Here is a 23,928-nt window from a genome sequence, read left to right as displayed (position 1 = left end):
GGCTGCTAAAGAAATTAATGTAAGAAATAGAGATGGAAGTGACAGAGCATACATCAGAGCTACCCAGAATGGGTAGTGAAGACTTAGAGGGAAGGATGGAGCTACTCATGGAGATGCCTGTTTTTAACTCTACCATTCTACAATTTCATTAGAGATGAATTAGTTGAAAGAAATGAGCAGGATCCCACACAGTATAGCCAATGATCTGGCCCTACAGAGAAGTGATTAGAGACCAGGACTGGAAAGCCCAACCAGTGAAGGAGAAGTCAGCAAAGAAAGCCAGCAAAGAAGGCATAAGTACCCTTGGTCTGAATTCCCTCAAATAATTAGCCATCTACCCCTCTGGGAGATTGTAAGTAAAAGAGCATTGGGCATATCTGTTGACCCTGGTTTTGGGAATACTTGCTAGCTACTAATATGAGTGGCTTCCCATTCAGAATTCCCATTCAGAATGGATTCCTAGAATTCCTGGGTTTAGGCATGCCTCCAGATAGAGTTTGGTTGTCCAGGTTTGGAAAGAGCCTTATGTATATAATTTGTGTGGTAGTTATTTGGTTATAAATAAAGAACTGTATATACACACACACACATATATATGTATATATACACATGTGTGCATACGTATTTACATATAAATATATATGTATACACATATGTATAAATTTCTGTGTGTGCATATATGCATATCTTATTTGGTTGTGAGTAAAATATGTATGAAGTATATATAAAGTCAAATTATGTTTGTGTGATTGACTCCAATATACCCCACTTATATATTGGAATGATTGAATGTAAGCATTTGAATGGAAAAGCATTTATTAAGGACTCTGTGTCAATCACTGTGTTAAGTGCTGAGAATGCCAATATAAAAACAAAGGCAGTCCCTCCCCTCAGAAGTTTATGTTACAATGCAGGAAACAACATACATAAGAGAGTATGGGCTAGGGAAGGATGATTTGATCTGAAAAGTTACTGGAATGTTTAGAGGGATTATGGGGGAATAAGTTGATACTCCCAATCCAGGTGCGATGGCAGAGTTGATTTGAACTCAATATTGAATAGCACAGATAATTTTTCCTGGATGAGGTCATCCCTTCTTAGGCAGGCTGGTCCCTGCCTCCTCTCCTTCCTGGGAGCTCATCATATTAATAACCGATTTAATGCGGACACCCCATGGGCTTTAATCCTACTGCTGCTCACAGCTCCTGAGTTCAAGTTATCCACCAACCTCAACCTTCCTAGCAACACCAGAGACCAGGTAGGTACCACCATACCCAGCCAGATCCATGTGTACAATTCAGAGAGAAGGGTTCCATTATTTCCTCCTATAACAACTGCAACTTAGGGGACTGATTTACTTTAAAGTGGGTATAATGACAAAGGCATTGGACTTGGATTCAAGGGTCCAGGTTCTGCTACTTACTGCCTGTGTAAACTTAAGAATGTTACTTCTCCTGGTAAGGGGCCTGAGTTTCTTCATATGTCTAGTGAGGGTTTTGGACTAGATGACATTTAAGACCCCATCTAGCTCTAAATCCTATGATCCTAAGAGCCTATAGGGCTTCCTGAAGCAGGAAGAAGAAAACATTAAGGGTTTACATTACTGTAGGCAGTTGTAAGATCAGAATCTACTGCTCTAAAGGCTGCTTAGTCATACAGGTTGGGTTGAATGATCCAGACCTGTCAGCATCTCTACTAGGTACTATCTCAGCCCTAGCTAAAGCTTTATTTGATAATCCTTAAGGGTATGGGGTCCTCTAGTCATTCCTTAAATCAGCCCCTAGTAAAGATGGAAGAAGGAAAGATCCAAGCCCTGAACTGATTTAGGGAATAGCTGGAGGACACAGCCTTAAGGGACAGGAAAGACAGCCTTACCTGAAGTTGGGCTAGTGCCTAGTAGAGATGCTGACAGCTTTGGGTGGTCTGAATAATACATCCCAAGTGCTTAAGCATCCTACTGAGCTGCAGACCCACATCTCCAACTGCCCACAGGATAGCTCCATCTGGATATACCACCTGGGCTTCTAACTCACCAGGTCTAAAACAAAGCTTATTATCTTTCTCCCCAAAAACCTGTTTCTCTTTCTAGGTTCCCTATTTTGTCAGTGGCAATACCTTCACCCTGACTCATACTTAAAATATTAGGTTTACCTTCAGTTTTCCCTCTTCCTCATTTCTCATCTAATAGGTTATTTAATAATATGAGCTCCCACTTATATCTCACACACACACATATATATATGTACATATATATGTGTGTGTGTATGTGTGTATATATGGATAGATGCACATGTATGGGCATGTAGATACGTATTGTAAATAGATTGATATGTGTGTGGATTTATCTATATATATTGACATGTGATCTTCACAACAACTCTGTGAGGAAGGTGCTACAATTTTCACCACTTTACCAATGAGGAGATGTAAATTCATGTGGTTGTGTTATAAGGAAAATATTTCATCAGGGTCACACTGCTACTGAGTATATGAGGCAGGATTCAAATTCAGATCTTCCACTTTCCTATCTCTCACTCTCTTCTGAACTCTTTACAATGCCAACTACATCATTCAACTGGAATACCCTCTTTAAAATTGCCCATTGTTCTCTTAGTTGCCAAATCTAACAGCCTTTCCTCAATCTTCACCATTCTTGACCTTTCTGAAGCCTTTGACATTGTTAATATACTCTTCTCTCTAGGTTTCCATGACACTATTCTCTTCTGATTTTCCTCCTACCTATATACCCACTTTTTCTCCATCTCCTTTGTTGGGTCTTTGTCCAGGTTATATCCACTAATGATCGTGACATCTTCCCTCCCCCTACACGAGGCTCTGTCTAGGGCCTTCTTCTTTTATCCCTCTGTAAGATTTCACTTGGATTCTCATTAGCTTCCATCAATTCAATTACCATGGCTATGCTTATGATTTGCAGATCTATTTATCCAGCTTTAATCTTTCTCCAGAACTCCAGTCCCATATCCCCAACTGCCTATTGGATATCTCAAACTGGATGTGCTTGAGGGTGTCCAGAAATGATAGAAAGGGATGATTTCAAGATTTTAGTCAGTGCCCCAAATCTAGAGAGTGATGAAGAAATGAAAGAGCAGCATAGCTAGAGACCACATTCTGGGAGTAACTGTGTGTACAGGGTAAATGGTAAGGAGAATATCTTCTTTTTTAAAAAAAATAATCAATATATTTTTATATACCACCTGTATTTCCTTCCCTGCTCCTCTCCCAGGTAGCCATTCTTATAATAAAAAAAAAAAAACAAGAAAATAACTCAACAAAACTGACACATTGGAAAAGTCTGACATTATCTGCAGAGCTCCACACCCATGGACACTCATGTTTACAAGGAAAGAAGGGAGGTATCTTCTCCTGACTCTTTTCAGAAGTAAAGCTTGGTGACTATAGTTTCACAGCAACCTGTTACATTTGTTTCATTGTTTTCTTTTTATTGTTATAGTCACTGCATATGCTGTTTAACTCCATCTACTTCCTCTACTTTGCTTCAGTTTATGTAAGTCTTTCCATGCTTCTCTGTACCCATCATATGCATCATTTCTCACAGTAAAGTAATATTCCATTATATTCATGTGCTATAACTTGCTTAGCTGAGGAGGTTATTCCTTGAAAAGTATTCTTTTCAAAAGACTATCATAATGCTTCTGGGAGCCAAGATGGTGGAGTAAGAGGTGAGTCTCTCTTACCCTCCCCTATAAACTCCTGAAAGCCCAGAAAATATCACCCCAGGAAAAACCCTGGAACAGCTGAACCAGAAGAAAGATGGGGTGCAGCAGGCCAGTAGCCCAGGTAGCTTGAGGAATTAACTGGAAAGGCCCCTCTTACCTTGGGGGAAGGGGAGTAGTACAGAAGAATGGGAGGCATCTCAGCAAGCTAGTGGAAAGTTCCACCTCAGCATACCAGGCAAAGATCCTGAAGCCCAGGTGGTGGAGCAGGCAAACACCAACACCTGGACCCCCAAGTGTCTCATTGAGGGCAGGGGAACTAGTGTAAAACAGCTCAGAAATCCACCAGGTGCTTTGGCATTCTACAGCAACCGACTCTTCCAGCGCCTCAGCAAAACTAAGGGAAGCAGCACTCCAAGGGGCCCCAGGTGGATAAACACCCTACAATATCCATCTGAAAGGAGCTGAAGAAAGCAAAAGGAAGGAAAGGCCTGGGTGAGCAGGAAATCTACAGGAGCCACACTGCCCAATCCTACCCCTAGAGTTCCAGTGTTGCTGATTCCAGCCCAATACCAGGTAAGCTGCCAGACTCCTACAGCCTCCCACTGCCAACATTGAAGGTCCCAGCACACAAAGCCATTGACCAGGCCCTAGGCTCCCAAACAAGAAGCTTGGGTCAGTGCCCTCTGCTCCCCAGCAGGAGAGCCCAATCTCTTTAAAGGCCAGGAGATAAGCAAACACCATGAGCAAAAATAAACATACGATAGACTCTTACTATGCGAAGAGTGAAGATCAAGGCAGAAATTCTGAAGAGGACAACATTGTTAACAAATTCACATCTGGTACCTCGAAAGGGAATATGAACTGGTCTGAAGCCCAACAAGCCTTCTTAGAAGAGCTCAAGAAGGATTTTAAAAGTCAAATGAAAGAAGTAGAAGGAAAATGGGAAAAGAAATGAGAGGTATGCAAGAGAGAGTCAATAGCTTGGAAAAGGAAGGACAAAAATTAACTGTCGAAAACAAGTCCTTAAAAAATACAATTGGCCAACTGGAAAAAAAGTACACTGAAGAAAACAAGTCCCTAAAAAGTAAAATTGGCCAAATGGGGAAGGAGGTACAAAATCTAATAGAAGAAAGCAATTTGCTAAAAATTAGAATTAAGCAAATGGAAGCTAATGACTCTATGAGAGAGCAAGAATCAGTCAAACAAAAACAAAAGAATGAAAAAATAGATGAAAATGTAAAATACCTCATTGGTAAAACAACTGACCTGGAAAATCAATCCAGGAAAGACAATTTAAAAATTATTGATCTACCTGAAAATTATGATGAAAAAAAGAGCCTGGACAGTATCATTCAGGAAATCATAAAGGAAAACTGCCTTGAGGTCCTAGAACCAGAGGGTAAAATAGCCATAGAAAGAATTGACCAATCACCTCCTGAAAGAGATCCCAAAGTGAAAACATCAAGGAATATAGTAGCCAAATTCCAAAATTACCAGGTCAAAGACAAAATACTACAAGCAGCCAGAAAGAAACAATTTAAACCTCATAGAACCACAGTCAAGATTATACAGGACCTTGCAGCTTCTACATTAAAAGACCATAGGGCTTGTAATATGATATTCCATAAGGCAAAGGAGCTTGGATTACAACCAAGGATCAACTACCCAGAGAAAATGAGCATGATCTTTCAGGGGAGGAGATGGATATTCAACAAAATGGAGGACTTCCATACCTTCCTGATAAAAAGACCAGAGCTCAACAGAAAATTTGATCTTCAAACACAAGACTCAAGAGAGACATAAAAAGGTAAATGGGACAGAAAGATACAATATGTTGTTAATAAGGGCAAACTGTTTACATCCCTACAAGGGAAGATGACACTTGTAACTCTTGAGAATTGTAGAGTTATTACACCTTGTTAAAAGGGCATGCATAAAGGGGGTGGGTATAAATTGACTTTGATGTAATGATGAAAAAAATCAAATCAAGTGGGTTAAATGGATCCAGGTAAGTGAATTAATCTGATCTAACTAAGAAAATGTACTGAGAGAAAAGGAAAGGAGGAGGCAGACAGGGGTAAATTTCATCACAGGAAAAGTCTCTGACAAAAGAGGGCAATGTTAAATTTTAATTCAAAGAAGCATTTTACTAACATTACAACACTATGTTTGAAATTAAATCATCTCTCCCACAGTTACTAAATTGTACATATCCTTTGACCCAGTAATACCACTACCAGGCCTCTATTCAAAAGAGATCAAAGAAAGAGGAAAAGGACCCATATGTACAAACATATTTATAGCAGCTCTTTGTGTGATGGCAAAGAACTGGAAACTAGGAATGGCATCCATTACTTGGGAGGTGGCTGGACAAACTACGTTATGTGAATATACTAGAATATAAAGAATTGATGAGATGGTTTCAAAACCTGGTAAGATTCGCATGAACTGATGCAGAAAAATCACTCCCTACCCTTAAGAAACTTATATCCAGTGACAAAGAATAGAGCCAAGGGATTCCCAGGGACAAAGATTTTCTCAGTTTTGCCTTAAAACCAGAAAGATATTATTCTACAACAACAAAATTGTAAAAATAAACAACCTTGAAAGATTTAAGAACTGTGATTAATATAATGATTTCAGAAGACCAATGATGAAGAACGCCATCCACTTCCAAACAACATAACAAAATAACATGCACATTTTTTGGAAATGGCCAATACATGGGAGAGGGAAAGAGAATACATGCTTTTTAATTAGAAATATAAACTTTAATACAAAAAAGAAATTAAATAATTAATAATTATTCGAATTATCCTTACCAACAAATATTATGAAACCCAATTAGTGGAATTTCAGAGACTGGGAAAGACTAATGCTATAAATTCCACTGACCATGGCTTTATCAGTATAGGACCATCTGGGGGGGGGGGGAGACTATGGGATTTGGAGTCAAAGGACTGGGGTTTGAATTTCAGCTGCTCCATTTATTGGCTGGGTGACCTTGGACACTTCACTTAATCTCTCTTGGTCTCAGTTTCCTCATCTGTAAAGTGAAGGAATTGGTCTAGATGACTTAAAAGGTGCTTTATAGCTTTAAATCTAAAGTCAGCCTAAGGACTTTTTTGCCAGAAACCCAAAAAGATGCCAAGCCTGTAGGATTGATAGCACTTGAATATGTTATCAAATATATTGACAAACCTTGAGATAAGTGAACCCTTCCTGTTTATCTTTATATCTGCCTCAAGCCTAGCACAGTGACTTGTAAATGATAGATATCTACAATTTTTGTTGAATTTAGTTTAATTCATATCTAAATGTAAATGAGGGATCAAATATCAGATTTTATTTGACAAAGAGATGAGACTTACATTGAGTTGAGGCTATGGGGAAAGAAGAATGGGATACTACTGAAAGGACAAATTGAACATTTTGTCAAAAAATACTTATTAAAAACCTACTGTGTGCTAGGCAGCTAGGCATTGTTTTAGACACTGGGGATACAAAAACAAAAACAAATCCCTCCCTACCCTTAAGAAGCTTATATCCAGTGAAAAAGAATAGAGCCAAGGGATTCCCAGGGACAAAGATTTCTCAGTTTTGCCTTAAGCTAGTTCTACTGATAACTGAGTTTAGGTTTTTTTTGCGGGGGGGGGTGGATTTAATACTAAAAATTGAGTAAGCAAAGTATTTAGACCTTCGAAAGTATGCCCAACTTTCCCCATCAGTACCTTTAGTCTCCATGTGTCTGAGTTCCCCCTCCCCTCTCCCTTAGTTATTATCTACATATAAATCCTTGTGGTTGAATGCCCTCTTCAAAATTTAGGACCATGAAAGTTGTTTGATAATGACTCACTGTCCTGGAGAAAGAGAGAAGAGAAAAATTCTCCAGCAAAGATTCAACAATCAAAATGGACTTGGTTATTTCTTGACCTGTTTATTGTTGAAAAATTATCTTTATTTCTTTTTTTTAGCTGCATTTTTTCCTTTTCATGTCCTTCACATTCTCTCCATTCTTGATATTTTCTATAATCAGCTATGGTTACTGCATTGCCATTGTGTATGTGCACAGACCTTGCTAGACCTAGGACTACAACTAAATTATCTTTTTATTAGCTTTTGCCCTTGACTGCTTTCAGCCCGGAACCCATTAAGATGCTAAGCCTGTAGAACTGATAGCATTCTAAAATGTTACCAAATGTATCTATAATCCTTGAGATAAATGAACCCCTCCTATTACTCTTTATATTTTAAAATAGTGCACTCCAATCTCCCCACCACCACATAACCCACTCAGAGAGAACACAGTGCTTCTGTATATAGCAAATGCTTAAAAAAAATGCTTATTGAATGAATGAAAGAATGCTCCATGAGATGGATCCAGGTCTCTGGACAACAGAATTTCATTGTTTATTCTTTTTAAGGCAGTCTTCCTCATTTAGTCCATTCTGGAGGGACATAGAGAACTGCCTGTGTATGATTCACCACTTCATTGCTCTTTCTTCAGATACTATTCTCTCCCCAAAGTATAGAAAGCTCTCATGAAATTTCTGTTAATTTGTTCATTTGACAGTCATGTTTGACTAGAACTTAAATTCATACAGTCATGGAATTTTAAAGTTGGAAGGTCTCATTTTATAGATGAGCCCCAGGGTGGCTATACATTTTACCTCTGATCATGTGACTAATTAGAAGCAGAAGAAGGACTAAAATCTGGGTCTCCTGACTCCCAACACAGTATTGTTGTTGCTGTTGTTGTTGTTGTTTTCCCTACTTCAGCAACATATAACTCCTGAGGAGCCAACAAAATTTCAACATACGAAATTTAAATTTGCAAGGCAAAATGGGTATAGTGGGAAAAAAAGATGGATTTACAGCCAGAGGATCTGAGTTTGAATCACAACTCTCATACTGACCATGCCACTTTGGGGCACTCATTTAATCTCTGTGAGCCTCAGTTCCTCATCTGTAAAGTGTGGACATTGGACAAAATGAACTCTAAGTTCTTTTCTAGGTATATAGCTATGGTCCTGTGATCATATGAAAATTCACAGCTGTAAAAATCAGGAGAGAGAAAGAAAATAACTTCTTTTCTATTTTCATTGGTGGCTCCCTATGACCTCTGCAATAAAATATAAAATCCTCTCTTTGGCATTCAAAGTCCTTCACAACCTGTTCCCAGCATTATTATACTTTAATCTTTCACACTGGCTTCCTTGCTATTCATTGGTTTTTTTTGTTTGTTTTTTTAATTTAATATGTTATTTTTCCCCAATTACAAGTAAAAATAATTTTAACATTTTTTCAAAATTTTAGTTCCAAGTTCTCCCGCTCCCTGTCTTCCCCCTCCCATTGAGAAGGTAAACAATTTGACACAGGTTATACATGTGTAGTTATGCAAAACAAATTTCCACTTAAGTCATGCTGTGAAAGAAAACACAGACCAAAAAAAAAAAAACAAATGAGAAAAAATAAAGAAAAAGTGTGCATCAATCTTCATTCAGATTCCACCAGTTCTTTCTCTGGAGATAGACAGCACCTTTCATCATAAGTCCTTCAGAATTGACTCGGATCGTCATATTATGGAGAATAGCTAAGTCATTCACAGTTCTTCATTGTACAATATTGCTTCTACTGTGTACAAAGTTCTGGTTCTGCTCATTTCACTTTGCATCAGTTCATGTAAATCCAGGTTTTTATGAGAGCATCCTGCTCATCCTTTCTTTTAGCATAATAGTATTCCATCACAATTATATTCATCAACTTGTTCAGTCATTCCCCAATTGATGAATATCACCTCATTTCCAATTCTTTGCCACCACTAAAAAAGCTGATATAAATATTTTTGTGCACATAGGTCCTTTTCCTTTTTTTTTAAATCTCTTTGGGATACAGACCCAGTAATGGCATTGCTTGGTCAAAGGGTATGCATGGTTTTATAGACTTTTGGGCATAGTTCCAAATAGTTCTCCAGAATGGCTGAATTAGTGTACAACTTCACCAATAGTATATTAGTGTTTTATTTTCCCCACATCCCCTCCAATATTTGTCATTTTTTTCTTTTCTGTCATATTAGCCAATCTGACAGGTGTGAGGTAGCATCTCAGAGTTGGTTTAATTTGCATTTCTCTAATCAATAGTGATTTAGAGCGTTTTTTCACTTTGCTGTTCTTTAAACAAGACACTCCATCTCTAGACTCTGGGCATTTTCCTGAACCTCGGGATTAGTGCTCATTCATGCTCGTGAAGGAGAGAAGACTCAGAGGGAATTGGAGACTAGAGGATATGCAAATCCCCCCTCCTCAAAAAGGCAGAGCAGAAGTGGGGTGGCTTTGGGACATTGCTTATCATTGTCTGATAGGGTTCCTCAAGTTGTGTGTGTGTGTGTGTGTGTGTGTGTGTGTGTGTGTGTGTGTTTTAACTTTCCTGGAGCTTCTTAGTTTAGTAGAGTAGGAAGGCTACTGGGATCATTACACAGGACAGGCTGAGCCCCACCCACCCAACCCTGATGGTCAGGAGAGAGGGTGAGAATTTTTTTTTTAACAAGCTCTGAGATAACAAGCCCTGAGAACTCCCAATGAGAAAACTCTATGGTAATGAAATGCTTGTTGTACAATACCGACTTAAGATTTGCCTAAAGCAATAAGAAATTAATAAGACTTCCCCAACTTCCCACAACTGGGGAATGTGTGTCTGATGAGAAGCTTGAGCCCAGATCTTCCTGACTCTATCTATCCTCCTAGAGTTGTTGCTTGTCCTTCTTTCTCAAAGAGAACCGATGACATTGTGAGGGTGATATCTCGACTTGCTCATGTACTGGGCAAGAGCTGTGCAGTCATCATCTTCACTCTCTCCTCCAGAGTTATCAAACTCCAGTGGCAAGACAAAGGTCAAGACTGGTGATGTCCCAGGATGCTGGAAGGGAAGACCCAGGGCACCTGAAAGTAGGAGACCTTAATCCGTAGCTGTGTGCCCTCAGTTAGTTTGCTTCCTTGCTCTAAGCCTCAGTTCCTTCATCTGTAAAACAGGATCTAACAGAATGATTCTGTGGGTAAGACAGGGTCAGGAAAATAAAGGGAGACTGAGAGGAGGGGAGGAGAGAAGACAATAGTAGGGAAAGATGAAGGAAATCTCAGGGAAAATCAGGATTATTGACATCACAATACAAAGTTACCCCACATCCTTGACAAAATTTCTGATGTGTAAACTTTGTTCTAGAAAACTCTCCATCCATGACTCCAAGAGGCAAAGGGGAGGAAGGGAGGAGGATATGAAAACATTATACCTGCCTGAAATTTTCCTGCCCGATAAATTAGCTCTATCTCACACACACACATACACACACACACACACACACACACACACACACACACACACACACATATGCACAAGCTTAAGGCAGCCAGGGAGAGATCAAAGTCACTACTCCTGCCCTTGACTTCTATTGAAGTTAAATTCCACTCTTGCTTGAGCCCAGGAGCCTTTTCACAGACTTCCTCCCCTGATGACTCCATGACAGGGCCCAATCTTATAAAGCTTGACAAGGGCTAAAATTATTGTACTTTTGCAGATGAGGGTGGGGAAGACACCCCAATCTGAATGCCTGTCCCATCAATGGGGGGGCACCGGTAGCAGGAGCCAGTCAGAGATTGGAAGGTGCTTATCTACCACTCTATAGAAAAGATTCTTAGAGTACTAGAATGCCCCTGGAGCCCAGTGGTTAGGGCATGTTCTTGGAATCAGGACTAGACCTTGGTTCATAATCCTCCCTCACATGTTTATTAGCTATGGGGCAAGTCACTTAATGTCTCTATGACTCACTTTACTTACCTGTAAAATAAAGAAGTTAGAATCTAAGATCTTTCAACTCAAAGCTTACCAACCATTTCATCAAATGAAATCATCTATGTTAAACACTTTGAGCCCCTTAAAGCACTATGTAAATGTTAGCTCTTGTTATTAGACTATCTTGACTTTAGGGAAGGAAGGAAAGGAGAATATGCATAAATAAATATATACAGTGAGAGGTTCAAAATTCTAAAAATGCTATTAAATGTCAAAGGTAGGAGCAATCACCTGTGAGTGAGGGGCTGGGCAGCATACACGGAGGAAAGTAGAATTGGAATTGGGTATCAAATGGCACAAATGAAGGAAGAGGTAAGAGATATTACAAGCAATAACAGCAACAGCAGCAGCAGCAGCAACAAGAATAATAACTCTTTAAGGTTTACAAAATGCTTTACATATACAGTCTCATTTGATCTTCACAAGTGCCCTATAAGGTTAGTGCTATTATTATTGCCATTTTTATAAATAAAGAGAATGTGAGAGAGGATCAGTGACTTGCCCAGGATCACACAGTTAGTGAGTGCCTGAGAGAGGATTTGAACTCAAGCATTCCTGACTCCAGGTCCAGCATGCAATCCACCATCCCACAAATCTGTTCTATGAGCCAATTCCTGAAAGTATGAGGCACGGCTCAGCAAACGCTAAATAGACCACTTTGGGTAGAATTTATGACACACAATGGACAGTAGAATGAGAAAGTCTGAAAAGGTAGGATTAAAGCCTTGTCCAATAACTATTGAAAAATCATAAGCTATTTAAAGAATGTTTTTTATAACAGGATGGAAAGAAGGTATTTAACACTAGTTAGAAAATTCAAAGCAGTGCATTATGGAAGGCCACCACCTCATTTATTAAAAGATTTTACACATTTTGTTAAGTGTGAGAATTTAAATGCCTCAGCTCTGACTAAAGTGGAACTGCAACACACTGGGGCACATTTGTAATTCCTCCCAAGCCTTCCATTTGCTACCAAGCTCACAGTCCTGACTGAGCTGGAACAAATATGTAAGCATGTGATTTCTGGGGCTTGGGCTGTAAGTTTAAATGAGTAATTCAAATCAACTGGTTATTTACAGATAAGGCATCAATGCCTCACTTTTATGGCAATTTCATTTTTTTTGGTCTTTTATGCCATTTTATCCTCACAAATCTCAGCAGGGAAAAACAGGTCAAACATTCTTAACTTTGTGGTGCTCATGAGTGAAGAAAATGAGCCTGAGGCAGTTCTGTGTAACCTGGTGAGAAGGGGCCAAGCTAATGGGTGTAAGTTTGGAGTACTCTGTGCCTTTAAGGGACAGAGAAGCTAGTGGTTTTTGAACCTAGAAATCATGCCACTAGACATCAACAGTACTTATAGGGGAGACAAATATAATTCTAGTCTGATATTCTCCACCCTCACAAAGACAGAACATCCCACCTCATGACCTCTTCTCTTGGTCACCTCTTTGTAGGAATCACAGTCTTTCCTGACTCTAAGCCCAGTGCCCCACACCCTATACCAATCTGCTTCTAAAGAATGCATATTCACTTCTTATTGAGACATACTATGTGCTTTTATTCAACAAGTATTTTTTAAAAGCACCTACCATGTGGGGGCACTGCACTAGGCACTGGGGACAGAAAGTTAGTTGGCCAGCAGTAATGAGCACCTATACCTTGGGAGTCTTTCCAATGAAAATGAAACAAAGGATATTGAAAGTGGAAAAATAATAAAAATGTGAATCACAGTTCTGGCTTTCAGGAAATGATTAGGTGCTATACAAACCTCAGGTTTGGCAAAGTAGGAAACAATGTAACATAATAAAGCATTGGAATTGCTGCAAGGAAGACTTGGGTTTAAATTCCTTTTCTGATAACTTAATAGCTGTGCAATCCTGACAACTTTTTTCACCTCAGTTTCATCATCTGTAAAACGAGGGGGCAGAACCCACCAGCCTCAAAGGAACATTCTCTCTCTAAATCTATAATCTTTCATGCTGAACAGAAACTCACATTTGATGACAAGGAGAACACTGCCCAGGTAACCTAGGTGACCTGTTCCAATTCTTAAATTCTGTTGACCCCTATTCTGAATAATAGTGCTTGCTGCATTAAGTTTGACCATCTAAACAGGAGTCCTTATTCAAACCACCCCAATACTTAATCCATAGTAGAGGAAGGGACATTTTGATGGAGTTTAAATCCTAACTAGGTTGGTCAAATTGGATTTGCCCAAATTTGGTTCTATGTGTGAAGAAAGACTACCCAGTTCTTATGAATATAAACAGTGTGCTTAGTCTGATGCAATGCCTCACATAGAAAAATATGTACTATGATAATTTCCTGTCTGGTTACCCAGTAGAGAAGAAAAGTCCTTATCATTGGCTGCTGAGTGTGCATTCAAAAAAACACCAACAAGCCAAAGCAAGCCCATTTTCCTGTCTGGATGCAGTGAAGTGAGGAGGTAATGACCACTGTAAGCCTCTGGGTCAGGAGAGCATGATTAACCTACTCTCCCTAACTAGGATGACCATGGTACACTTACTTCTTGCCCCAATGTGTCTATTTTTTGCTACCTAAGGTAAAGGGATATTGGAGATAAAATAGAAAAGTCTGAAAAGAAGGTTGACTTTGACCAATGACAGCCCTTTTGTATGTACACTCAGTTCTGGTGCACCAGCCAATCAAAAGGCGTTTTTTCCCACCAGGAAGTCAGAAGACAGGAATGAATCATAGAATAGTTGTGCATAAGCCCACATGGAGAATGCCATCAGCTTCATAAGGGCTTGTCTCTGAATGTCCAGCTCCCTGTCATATATGTCTTGATAAAGTCAAGGTTGAGCAGATTTATCATCTTCAGTTTTTACTTGCTAGAATTTTGTTGACAGGAGGAATTAGGTATTGTGGGCTTTGGGTTGGTGCTGAAAAAGTCAATATCAGGATTAGTTTTCAAATTATTATATAAATGAAATATTTTCCCTTTCTCTCTCTTCCTGTTTCTTCATTATTTTCTTTTCACATTACCTCACTATAATTAAAGCAATCTTGATAGAAAGGTGGGGGAAGGGAGTTTGAAAAAAATAAAACAACTTCTTTATTGGGAATTTAACAATCCTATATGATATTTCTGTGAAATTTGCCTTCTTTGCCTTTTCCTGATGAGATGAAAAATAAAACAAAAAACAACTGAGTTGACATGTAGGTGGGATGTGCTCCACGTGGTCTGCCTGAAGACACCTGCCAATGTTTACTGAGTAGCCCTCATTGTGTTACTTACCTTCCTTTGTCTTTATAGATGGTAGTAGAGGCTGAAGATAGGATTGAGGACAAGGGGAAAAACAATAGCCAACCAAGAAAGCTAAGATACTCAAGGAGGAACTCAAATAAGCTATTTTTTTAGACAACAAATGTACGTACAGGAAAGAAAAGGTACTTGCCTTTTTGGGCCTTTAAGCCTTAAAATGGCTTAATCAATAGAGCATTTTGGTGATTTAAATCAATGTAGACTAATGAAAAAATGTTATATTTTTCTCTTTAGTTTTAACCTTCATATTTACATGGCTTATAAATTAATGTAACCATTATTTTTTTCTATTCATTGATACACTGGAGTTAATCAAAGTCCATTAATAGCATTTCTGCTTCATGCAACATAGCTAGGAAAAAAATTTTTTTTTAGAGCCATTAGTTCTAATACCTTGTTAATATTTTTGTGTCCCTTGGGTCTCTTTCTGCAATTTTTAATACCTCATCAGGTCATCAACTTTTATGTCACCTAGGACCTGGATCTGACCCAACTACTTCAATTTTTCAACAATAAGTAATAGTCCCTCACAGTGATTCAGTAGAGATTATGAGGACAATGCACTCTAGAAAGACTTTTTTTTAAGTCTTTAAGCCCAGTTTCTGTTACGAAAACTCTCATGTAAAACATTGTCTAACTATTGGGATCAAATAGAAATTCTCTAAGATTTGGTGATCCTTCCCAATAACTTCAATTACCTGGGCAGGTGGAGATGTTTCTGTCTGTTGGATAAATTAACTAAATCCAAAGGAAACTGTTTGCATGGCTTACATCCACATTTCAAGAAACATGAGCTAGAAGACTTAACTAAGGCTACTTTTGCCCAGGCAGAGCTAGGGCTTGCATAGAAAAGACAGTAAGATTTCAAATTATTCAGGAAACTTCTTGCATCAATCTTCCTTAAACCACTCTTCTCCCATCTACTCCAGACTAATCATAGGAAGATAATTCAAGGAATAGCAAAAGTAAATGGTAAAAATACAGACACAAACAGAAAAATCCCAATGAGAAGGAAGATAATATGCACATTCTTTTTTAGTTCCAGAGAAAAATTAAATAATATTAAAGAAAGTAGGTATAACACAATAAAAATAAAAACTAATCTTTAAAAAAATACATTAAGTGAATCAGGCAACAAGGAAGGGATACTGATGATTAGTATGGATTCTACAGACAACATTCAACAAACATTTATTTTGTGGTTCAGTTATTTCAGTCATGTTCAACTCTTTCTGATCTCATTTGGGGTTTCTTGGCAAAGATAAGGGAGTGGTTTGCCTTTTCCTCCTCCAGCTCATTTTACAGATGAGGAAACTGAAGCAAACAGAATTAACTGATTTGCTCAGGGTCACACAGCTAGTAAGTGTCTGAGACCAAATTTGAACTCAGGAAGATAAATAAGTCTTCTTGACTCCAAGCCTGGCACTCTATTCAGTGTGTCACCTACCTGGCTGCTTCTAATATCTAGGTATATGTGGGGGGTTTCTATATGTATATGGTAGGGATTAGGGACTAAAGTTGTAGTTTTATTGGTTTTGGTATAGGTATGTCCCAGATGAAGAAACCTACCAATGCAGATCAGTACCTTCTCCATATCTCATAGTCTTAGAAAGTTGCAAAGAGCAGAGCTGTCAAACGCAGGGCCCACAACACCTTAGTCCTACCTCACCCAAATTAAAATGTAATTGAGAAATATTTAACAAAATTAAAAAATAACAATAAAATAAAGATAATGTTAATATGTGGCTTTCTAAGCTAATATATGGCCTGCAGGGATCCTTAAGTACATTTTAGTGCCTCCACTCCCCCTTTCTAATTGAGTTAGACACCAACCGCCTAGAGCATTGAGCAATTAAATGACCTACCCAGAGTTACATTGCCAGTCTGTGTCAGAGGCATGACTTCCTTCTACTCTATCCACTAAAGCTTTCTATCTCTCATGTAAAATCAAAAGCACATGTGCATATACAGAAACCTAAGCATATATATATCCACAAAAATTTGTGTATGATGAGCACATATGATATAAGAGCATGGCGAATGGATAGAGCACTGGTCTTGAAACCAGTTGGGTTCTTTGGTTGTTCCTACTGCACTTAACTGAGATCCAAAGGGAAAGAAACAGATACCTCCCTCTCTTCTGGGGTGTTTGGGTTGCTTGCTGTGTGAGCCTGGGCATTTAAGCTCTCAACTAAAACTAAAGGTTGAAAAGGCAGTGCGGGCCTGCAGAAGGCATCCTCTACATCAATAAATAATGGGACAATTGTTATCCCTATGTGACATGATCTAATGTGAGATAAAGAAGGAAAGGGTGGTTGAAGTGAGATTATAGAGGGACTTGAATGACAGGCTAACAAATCTGAATTTTATTTGGTAGGCAACAGGATGACAGATAATAATAGCTAGCATTTATTTAACAGTCCAACATTTACAAAGAGGCTTAAATTTGTTATCTCATTAGATTCTCACAACAATCTCGTGAGGGACATGTTATTGTTAGCCCCATTTTACTAAGTATGAGAGAGACTAAGTGACGTAGTCAGGGTTACACAGGCAGGAATTGTCTGAGGCAGGATTGAACCCAGGGCTCCTTGACCACGTCCCACACACTATCCACTGTATCATCTAGATACCTCAGAATTGGAAGAGAATTTAGTGATGATCTAACTTAACTCCCCTCATTTTACCAAAAATCAAACATGTAAAGAAGCTCAAATTTGAACCCAAGTCCTCTGTCTCCTGTTACAGAGGAAAAAAAATTCCAAGATTCAACCAGACAACAATTATTTTTAGCAAGGCATGTGATTGCAAAACAAGTCTGGTGCAAGGCTCTCAGTCAGTACAAGGACCCAGAACATTTGTGCACAGTTAATAAACAATTTTGCGCAGTAAATAAATGTTTTTGCACAGTTAACAAACAGTTAAATGAGTGAAAAACAGGATGTAGGGATTGTCACCCTGTTTTTTATTGGTGGAGAGGATCAGAAGAAACTGAGGTGAGAGAGAGGGGTAATATTCTGACTTTCCCATCTTCTGGCTCTCCTATAATCAGGTGACTTACAAGCAATTGAAATTTAACTTCACAAATGGTGGATAAAGGCAAAATGGAGTTACTCATGCTATTTTTAATGTAAAACTCCAGAAGGTTTTCCATCATGTCATGCTGCCTCTCCAGTTCGAACCATGGAGGGTTTGTGCACAGAGAAGTGACATCATCTGACCTTTGTAATAAAATGATTACCCTGACAGCAATATGACTACCATGAATGGGAAAGGGAAGAACTATATGCCAGGAGATTAATTAAGAGCTCATTGTGACCAGCTAGGTGGGAGAAAAAGAAGACTGAAACTAGAGGAAAGGCAGTGGGCATATAAAGAAAGTGATGTATGTAAGAGATGAGGCAGGGGTGGAATCTTGAAAAATTGTGAACTAATTGGACCCATGCATTGAGAGCAGAGGGAAATGGCTTCAAGATCTTCAGTATGATTAAGTTGGCCAAGAGAATGATGATACAACTGACAAAGGTAGGGCAGTTAGTAACAAGGGGAGATTTAGGGCAAAATAGGATTTCAGTTTTAGATATGTTCATCTAGTAGGACATTCAAATTGAAGCTATTTTGTAGGTAATTGGAAAGGTGAGTCTAAAACTTGGTAAAGAGGTCAGGATTGAGCTATTTGAGAGAGGATTTGGGAGACCTGATTATTATTCCCTTAAACTTGTCTAAGTTGGGAATTAGCCTGATTGGCAACTAAAGAAGTGGCCAGGACCAGTCACTGCCAGCAACTATTAGGCTACCATGAAAAGAGCAAGAAAGAAGACATTAAAATTTTTCTTAATAAATTTCTTCCACGTTTGCTGATTATAATCCAGGATTTGACATATATAATTAACAGATAGAAACTGAGGAGGGAGGAAGCACTAACATGAAGAAGATGAAGAAAGTCTTCAGGAGATAGTATTTGAACCAAGCCTTGAAGAAAGTTAATTTGTCTATGAGGTAGACGTGAGGAGTGAGATTCTGGATATGAGAGACAACTTGTGCAAATTATTTTTCAGATTTCTAGCTTACTAGGTATTAAATAAGTAACCAGGCTTTAACAGGAGGAATGAGAGCCAGTTTAGGAAGCAATATGGTATGGTGAAATGAATAAAAGCAAAGTATTTTTCAAAATCCTTGAAGACAAAATAGAAAAATATAGGCTAAATGATATGTGAAGCTAGGTGGATCAGTAACAGCTGAGTGACTGGAGCCAAAGAGCATTAAGTCATTGCTGGTTCAACATCAACTTAGTCATGTCCCTGGTACAGTGCCCAAAGAACCTATCTATGACTTAGTGCAGTTTAACATTTTTGTCTATGACCTTTTCCAATAAGTTTAAAAGTGAAATATTTTTTCAGGTAGAAATTAGACTAATTCTCTTCTACTTTTGAAATTCTGTAGATTCTGTGCTTATAGATGACATAATAGTTAGTACATTGTATGACAATCAGAATCCCAAAAAATCTCAACAAGATAGAATGATAGGTCTAATGGAATAAGAAAAAAAATTAACAGAAATAAATATAAAGTTGTATACCTGGGTTCCAAAATCCACTTTAAAGTACAAAGTGAGAAGTAGAATCTGAAAAACAACTCCAAAAGACTCATGATGGAAAATGCTATCCACATCCAGAGAAAACTTTGGAGTCTGAATGAAGATGGAAGCATACTATTTGCTCTCCTTTTCTTTTGTTGTTTTGTTTCTTCTTTCTTGTTGTCCTTCTCATTAGTTCTAATTCTTCTTTACATCATAACTAAAGTGAAAATATGTTTCATATGAATGTATAAGTAGAGCCTATATCAGATTGCATGCCATCTTGGGGAAGGAGGAGGAGACAAAAGGGGAGAAAATTTAACACTCAAAATCTTATAGTTTTGTTGAAAATTAAATGTTGACATTTATGTTGAATTTTGAAAATTAAAAACAAATAAATTAATTATAAAGTTAAAAAAATAAAAAGCAAACCCTCCCCCCCAAAAAAATTCTTCCAAATATTTTCTATAGAAATTACTGCATATCCAGACCTTCCACATCTTGTCATAACTACCCTAAGAGGCAACATAGTGTAGGGGTTAGTGAACTGGACTTGGAGTCAGAAAGGTCTGGGTTTAAGTGCAATCTCTGGCCCATACTAGCTGTGACCATGGGCAAATCACTTAAGCTCTGAATATACCCAGGCAAGTGTCTAATTGTGTAAATTGCAGATGGTTTAATGACTGAGAAATCCCAACACTGATGAATCATAGGTCTGAACAACAAGAACAAATTCCTTTCCCAAATTTTCTTCTACCTCTCTTATTTAACTTTTAAAATCCTTTTTGAACTCTTCCAAAAAAGTTTTTGGGCTTGAGACCAACTCATATTCTCCTTTGAGGTTTCGAATGTGGGTATATTGACAATGTTGTCCTCTTCTGAATTTATGTTTTGATCTTCCCTATCCCCAAAGAAAGAATCTATGGTCATTGTCCATTTCTGCTTTCTCCTCATGGTGTTTGCCTATTTACTGGCTTTTAAAGTTGAGCTCTCCTGCTGGAGTGCAGGGGACACTGACCTCACAGGTGCTGGCAGCTGGAGGGCTGTAGGGGTCTGGCAACTTACCTGGTGCTGAACTGATGTCAGCAGCAGTGGAGCTCTTGGGGTGGGGGTGGGGTGTCTGGCCTCTGGAGGACATCTGCTCACCCAGGGTCCTTTAAGGCACTCAAATGTTTGGAGAATGCCAGTACACCTGGTGGTTTTCTAAGCTGGTGTTTACCAGCTCCCCTACCTGTGCTGAGGCACTTGACGGTTCTGTTGTTAGCATTTGCCTGCTCCACCACCCTGAGGCTCAGGATCTCCCCCTGGTTTGCTGAGGTGGGGCTTGCTGCTGGCTTGCTAGGATGCCTCCCATCCTGTACTGTTCCCCCTCCCCTATAGTGAGAGAGGCGTTTCCTGTTAATCCCCCAAGCTTCCTTGGCTACAAGACTGCTGCACCCCAACTTTCCACTTGCTCAGCTGTTCTAGGGTTTTTCTCAGGGTGATATTTTCTGGGTCAATAAGGGAGGGTGAGAGCAACTTACTTCTTACTCCACCATCTTGGCACTTAGAAGTCCCTGGAAGTTTTAATGGACCTCAAATTCAGTATTAGCCTTCAATGTGATATGGTTCCCAAATAATATAGTGATGTATAAGACATCCATAAGTCTTTTATTAAGGGCAAGGATTCTTTTTCTATTAATTTATTTTGATTTATCAATAATCAGTTCCATATGCTTTTGAGTTTAAAATTTTTCTCCCCCTTCTTCCCCACCAACCTCCCCAAGATGGCACACAATCTGATATAGGCTATACATTTACATTCATATTAAACATATTTTCACATTAGCGATATTGTAAGTAAAAATTAAAATCAATAGGAGGAACCATCAGAAGGAGGAAACAAAACTCAACAGAAGAGAAAAAAAATAGCAATTCGACTTCCACAGTTCTTTCTTTGGATGTGGATAGCATTTTCCATCACAAGGTCTCTGGAGATGTCTTAGATCCTTGTATTAAGGGCAAGGATTCTTAACATGGAATCCATGAATGTCAGTTAGTCAGATAATAAACATTCCCAGCTCATTTTATTATGAGGTGCATCTAATATTTTGGGGGGAAGGGACAGATACAATACATAATCTCTCCAGAAAACAGCTTCATACCTTTGACTAACTGTTCAGACAGATTTCCTTTCTCATGGGAACATTTACTCTGATTCTTTTCATTGTGTGTAGCCATTGGCAGGTAATAAGGTAATCCTCAGAACAGATGGCAGAATTGAAGCATCTCAGGTTCTAGATGCAGGAAAACATCCACCATCAGCAGTCTCTTCTCTGAACTACTGACAGTAAGTGATACTGTCTAGAGGAAGCAGGTTGTGTCCTACATGCAGGTATGGGGGAAGTTTACATTCAAGATTTGCTCTTCAGTGGAAATCTAAATTTGCTTGAGTTTCATAAATGAGTTTGAACTCATTAGTGGAAGAAAAAAGCCTGTATCGGTATATGATGCTAAGCAATTTGCCTTCTGTGTAACTTCTGAATTCTGGGGAGATATTGAAGGAAGAAGAAAGGAGAATAAAGTATTTAAGATCTGGTGAGGGAGTCCAGGAGAGGGGCCTGTCTACTACTCTTCCAGGTGTTTGAAACTATTTTCCTCTGACCCTTGTGGTATATTTCAGCTCTTATCCTAATTTAGGTGTCTAGATGAAGAAACCATTCTTACAATAATAATAATAGCACGCATTTATATAATACTCTATGGTTAAACATCATCAATATGATCTTATTTCTATCTTTACCACAAGAAGGCACATAGTATAAGCATTATCCCTTTTTTCCCAAAGAGGAAAGCGGGGTTCAGCTAGGATTTGGGACAGAGAAAGATTATCTCGTCCAATACCTTAATTTTGCATATGAAGACACTGAGGACCAGAGAAGTTAAGTGGCTTGCCCAAGGTCATTTAAGTAGTAAGACGCTACCAATGAGTCCTTGAACACCAAACCTTTCTAGTCCTCAGTTTTCACATTGGTAAAATGAAAAGCTTAGACTAGATGACCTTTAAAGCTCCTTTTAGCTCTAAATGAATAATTCTATAAAATAGCAGAGTAGAGATTTGGGCCCAGGCCCTCTAGTTCCAAATCCAAGTCTCTTTCTCTGCCTAGCTATCCATTGATTTGTCAATGAATTGATCAAAGCTATACGCCAGTAAACAAAAGAGCTTGGGCTCAAAAACTCAAACCCAGTGCTTCTTACGACAAGTCCAAAGCTCTTTGCCTTCATATTTTTAAGGAGGTAAAGAACATATATTTTTGAATATCATGTATGATGGAAAGCACATTTACAAATGCTTTGCTATGCCACTGCATTCAAAGTCCATGCTGTGTGGCCATGATAAGAGGGAAACCACCTTACAAAAAAGACTTTAGGATGCTTTAGGAACTAAGTTATACGAGATGGGGTGTAAGAACTATCTGCTTTATACTGAATTTTCTCTATACAAAAGAATGTTAGAGTTAGATGATCCGGTGGATAATTTATTGAACTTGGAGTCAGAAAGACCTAGGTTTGAATGTTGTCTTAGACATTTTACCTACTATATGAACCTGGACCAGTCACTTCATGCCTCTCTTTCTCAGTTTCCTCATATGTAAAATGGAGATCATAATAGTACCTGAAGATTGACAAAGTGCTTTGCAAACAAATGCTATATAAATCTGTATAAACCCTAACTCCTATTAGTAGTAGAGTTCCACAATAGGGAGCATATATGAAGATATAGGTATTCATCTACATAGAAGAGAATTCTTTACTTCAAAGATCTGTGATTTCATCAGTTTGGTTCCTGCCTCCATCAATGCATAACGGAAATTCTCCAGCTATTTAGGAAATGTTACAAGTGGTCAAACAAATTACCACCATCATCCTACCATGGTGCTTTAATTTATCTTCTGCTTAAGATCAGTCTACACTCCAGTTCCCTAGCCTTTCTGATGGGGGAGAGTATGCTAAATGTAACCATTCACAGACCCAACAAGCTGACGATAAAATGTGGGTAAATACAAGAGCATGTTCAATAGCTATGTTGGCTCAGTAGATGCAGTTCAGATACTTCAGTCAGACTAGTTCCATATTGCCACTAGACTGCTTATATTAGATTCAGTTATTGCCATAGCAACCATCTCAGATACATTTACTCTCTGATATGGACTATCTTATTTTAAAGAGGACCTAGTACTTTTGATTCTCTACTGATGTTGTGGGAGATTTTAAGACATTTCAAGAGAAATTATGGCTATGCAGGATTTTTGCCTTATATGTTGACTTTAAACTTAATATTTGTGTAGCATACCACTTCACAGTGTCAATGAAATTAAATCAATGTCAAAAAAACACCCCAAATATTATTTATGCTGAATATTCTTGTGGTTAAAAAGACCAAGATGTCAGTATTTAGTGCACATATGCATTTGAACATGCCTTGTAATAATTCCATTGAGTTCATGTGTTCTAAGCCTCATAGGTTGGGAAACATTGGGGTA

The 23,928-nt window shown here is 38.5% G+C and overlaps 1 pseudogene; it reads right to left on the bottom strand.

Moving 5' to 3' along the window:
• LOC114046784 overlaps positions 1-20,543 on the bottom strand; it is a 42,641-nt pseudogene extending 22,098 nt beyond the window's left edge.
• Between the last annotated feature and the right edge of the window lie 3,385 nt (positions 20,544-23,928).

The sequence above is a fragment of the Vombatus ursinus genome, unplaced genomic scaffold, assembly GCF_900497805.2.
Source record: "Vombatus ursinus unplaced genomic scaffold, bare-nosed wombat genome assembly UNPS02000577.1, whole genome shotgun sequence".
NCBI lineage: Eukaryota > Metazoa > Chordata > Mammalia > Diprotodontia > Vombatidae > Vombatus > Vombatus ursinus.
This window is presented reverse-complemented; position numbering and strand designations above follow the sequence as displayed.